Here is a 4146-nt window from a genome sequence, read left to right on the forward strand (position 1 = left end):
CCTCAAAAAATATGATTTGGCACTTTATTTTAGTGCGTTTACAACTACCACTAGAAAGAAATACTTAGTGGTCTTGATTTCAATGCATTACAAACCCTCATGAAGAGCATATGCTAAAAGTGAAACTCGGGCACAATAATCAAGGAAACAAATAGCAGCACTGCGATCTACTCGAAAAATCATGCACTTTCAAAAAAAAATTGCCTCGATACGAGGTCGTATGAGAAAGTTATGATTCTTCGAAGTTTCCAAAATGAGAACTGTGCATAGTCACGGCTGAGAATCTGCAATTTCTGAAGAATTCATGCATGAAAATCAAAAAACAACTCCACTAGTGGATAGAGCACAAAAAAATAGCCAAGTTCATAATAAGAATCATCAAAATCAGAGTCCGTATGAGCAAGAACAAGACATTTGAATACTGCATTCAAATCTGTGACTGCCAATGGAGAGGGGTATGGCTGTAGCTTTGCATGCTTGATTTTGCAAAATATAAAGCTTGCATGCAAAATCTAAAAGATACCTAGATGGTTTTTTGGGGCTGCGAACAAAACCCAGAAAGCGTTTTTCTTGCTGATGTATAGAAGATGTTGCTGTAGTGTAAATCAAATGCCTTTAACAGTAAAAAATGGCTCCAAAAATTTAAAAATGACCCCAGCAACCAAAATATGACATGAAAATGCTGGATCAGCTTCTTAAGTCCATCAATGGCATGCTGAAACCTGCAAAACTGATTGAAAACTCCAAATATGCAAGTTGGTTGTCAGATTTGAGATTGAAAGCCCAGAGAAAAACTATTTTTGTCAAAACTTTTCTGATTCTCAGGACCAGAGAAAAACTATTTTTGTCAAAACTTTTCTGATTCTCAGGATCATCCAAAGATGAAAGAGAAGATCATACTTCATTTTTCAAAAAACTACAATACAGTTTATTTCCCCCCCCCCCCGAATCTCTCAAATAAGGAAACTAAAATCTACTCTTGCACATAGAAAAGCTCTGATACCATGTTAGAATCTGATAAGATTAATAACCCAGAAAACTAGTGCAAAGAGTAAATGTCTAAACTATGAATGCAAATGATACAAAATTAAAATAGCATCATAGAGTTAGTCTCCAAGAGAGTAATGCAAATGCTAGAAGAAAAATAGCATTAAGAGGATGCAAAAATAAGAGATGCAAATACAAGCCAGGTAGCATGCTTATATAGGCTAGGAAGAGGGAGGAGGTGGCAACACCAACCAATAAGGAGCAACCATCTATCAGACTAAAGATAGCAAAGTATCTTCCCAAGATAGCTAATTGATGCTCACATGTAGGAAGGTGACACCTCACAACCATTCACCTAATAAGACATGCTTTATTAACCTAAGCAAGATTATTAAAAGTGTAGGAAAAACCTAGCAAAATAGGAAAAATAAAAAACTACACTAACAGGTTGAATTGTTTCATAATATTAGATGATGCATGTTTTGCATTTACTTATTTTGCTAATGAATCCTCCTTGAATTTTTTATTTTAATGTTTTATATCATTGAAAAAGAATTCATGCAATACTCACATTAAAAAATGCATAGTTATGACTATGGAACCAACTAAATTCTTCATCATACCATTGGGCTTCTTGACTTTATCCATGAGTATCAATGCTTTCAGACTGTAACACATACTTAGGTAATTATGAATAATTCGGATGATGCTAATGAGCTCATTGATCATGCCTTTTCTATAATTCTTATGGAGATTAAGTCATTTTATATTAGCCTTAGTTATCATATCCCTAGAATTCCCCACAATACATTCACTCATGAGCCTATTTAATTTTGTCTCACTCCCAAGATAAGCAATCCAAGAAGTTTGGAAGCAAATGTGGAAACTACTATAAAGTTCCTAAATGCAGAAATTAAGTTAGTGTTGGTTGGTAGTCCAAACTCATGGTTGCTAAGGAAAAATATGCATTTATGGAATTGGTGAATTCTTCAGGTTATGTTGTGCTTGAAAAGCCATCTACTATAGGTAAGGTTTTAGAGACTCTTCAACACTACATAGGAACTTACTAGGGTGCCATCAGTACTATATTTTGTGCTGAAATAATTGAGTCTACATATTCTTACTTATTTGTGGGACCCATTTTCAATGATTCTAGTTTAGTGGGATATTCATTTCTCTTGAAGAATGATAAATCTATAATCGTGCAACCTAAGAGGGTCACTATCATAAGTGGACCTATATATTTTTAGTTTTATTGTAATGAAAGACTTCTTAGAAGCCCTTGCAAAGAAGTTGAAGAGAAATACAAAAGACTTCTAGAATTATTAGTGTATCTTGGTATCTCATGGTGTTCCCTTAAAAGGTTATCTAAACTAGAATCTTAGAGTCAATGTGTTATTTGAACACATTCAATCCATGCTATTACATGAGACAACTATCATTGTAGAAACTAGTGAATCTTGATTCAATTTCCAAAAGCTTAAAATCCTAGAGAAATGTGGGTATAATCTCTAGATGTAGTATGGATCAATTGGTTGATCTATTGGAGATACATTGGGATATGCTCAAGCCACTCTAGATAAGCGATTTATTTCCTACATTAGTGACAAAATCTTTCAGGTAGCAACCTAGGATATTCCCACCATGGTTCAATCTAGCTAGAGAAGTATCATATTTTTATCAATAATGGAGGTTACACAATCAAGGTTGAATCCATGATATAATATCATAAAGAACTAGAACTAACATTGGTCTAGTAGATGCCATTTATAATGTTAAAGGGAAATATTAGACTACTAATGTTAAAATAGAAGATGAGGTTATTGAAGCTCATAAAACTATATAGGGACCCAAGAAGGATTGTTTATGCTTCATCAAAGTAATAGTACTCATAGATGACACAAGAAAAGAGTAGTTTGAAAGGGAGTCTAGGGTTGCAAAAGAAAATAATGAGCCGCTAAATCCCCAATAGAGATGTTTTGGAGAGATGGGTAGTTCAAAATTTACATTTTCACAGTATTTTACATAAGAATTTGCATACATGGTGCTTAAAATTTATCGTTACAGAGCATAAGACTAGTTTTTTTAGTAATAGCTATATACCTGATAATTGGGTAAAAGGGAATGAATTGGGCCTCTGAGAAAGATTTGAAGGGATTTCAACACACGCTACTTTATGACATCATTAAATGAAGATTGTTGATCTTCAATGAAGAGTAAATTTTGTGTATAAGATTTGTGGAGATATTTTTGATCTCCAAAATATTTTTTTCTATCTCAAATACATTTATTGCCAAGAAGAAAAATGCAATCGAGGCATATTATTTATTGTTTATAGATTTTTTTTTTAATAGTATTTATCAGTGGAAAAATATTAAATTAAATGAACCAAAAAGAAACTTAAGAATTTCTAAAAGGAAATTTGTTGTTTGCATTTTAATCAGTATGGTGTGTTTACTTCACCATATCAGTTTTTCTATAATGAGATTATGATATCTTTAGCATAGTGTTGTTGTTACAGTGCTGGTGTAGCATTCTATCATTATAATAAGTATTTCTAATATTAGTTTAGACCAATGTATGAATTCTTCTATTTTTATCAAATAAAAACTAATATTCCACTTTTTTCCAATACTTGTAATGAATAGGAAGAAATTTTAGTTAAAACTAGAAATTGGAATTGCCATTTGACGTAAGTCATTTGAGTTAAAATAGGGAGAGAGAATATTGTTGTATGAAAAGTTTCTTAACTTCCCTAACCATGACATTCTTTTTCTTCATTTATTTAGATTTTAGAATGAAAACTTGTTCATTTTTGTTTTGATAATATCAACTTTGTTTAAGGGTCCAATATAGTTTATGTAATATTTTTCAAACTATTTTTATGTTTGGAATATTGTAAGGAGTCTATACCAGAGTTAAAGAACTCACCTTGACATGTCTAAACTTACTAGGTTATCCTAGAAGATGCTAGTAAACTTGGGACCTATAGACCCAGTGAATCTAGTCAAACCCACCAAACTTGGTGAGTCCAACCATGCAGACTTGGTTGTAACTATATTTTATTTTAATTTTCAATAGTGCATGAAAGTGTGTAAAAGTGTTTTCTAAACATATCTAGCTAGACTCCTCAATGGTACATGACTATCTATAGACCTA

General features: G+C 32.4%; 1 pseudogene; it reads left to right on the forward strand.

Moving 5' to 3' along the window:
• Nucleotides 1-1584: 1584 nt before the first annotated feature.
• Nucleotides 1585-2959, forward strand: LOC149566206 (pyruvate decarboxylase 2 pseudogene; annotated as a pseudogene).
• Nucleotides 2960-4146: the final 1187 nt, after the last annotated feature.

Source organism: Cupressus sempervirens, chromosome 3 (assembly GCF_028749045.1).
Source record: "Cupressus sempervirens isolate cs-2001-9-10 chromosome 3, ASM2874904v1, whole genome shotgun sequence".
In the NCBI taxonomy this organism is placed as follows: domain Eukaryota; kingdom Viridiplantae; phylum Streptophyta; class Pinopsida; order Cupressales; family Cupressaceae; genus Cupressus; species Cupressus sempervirens.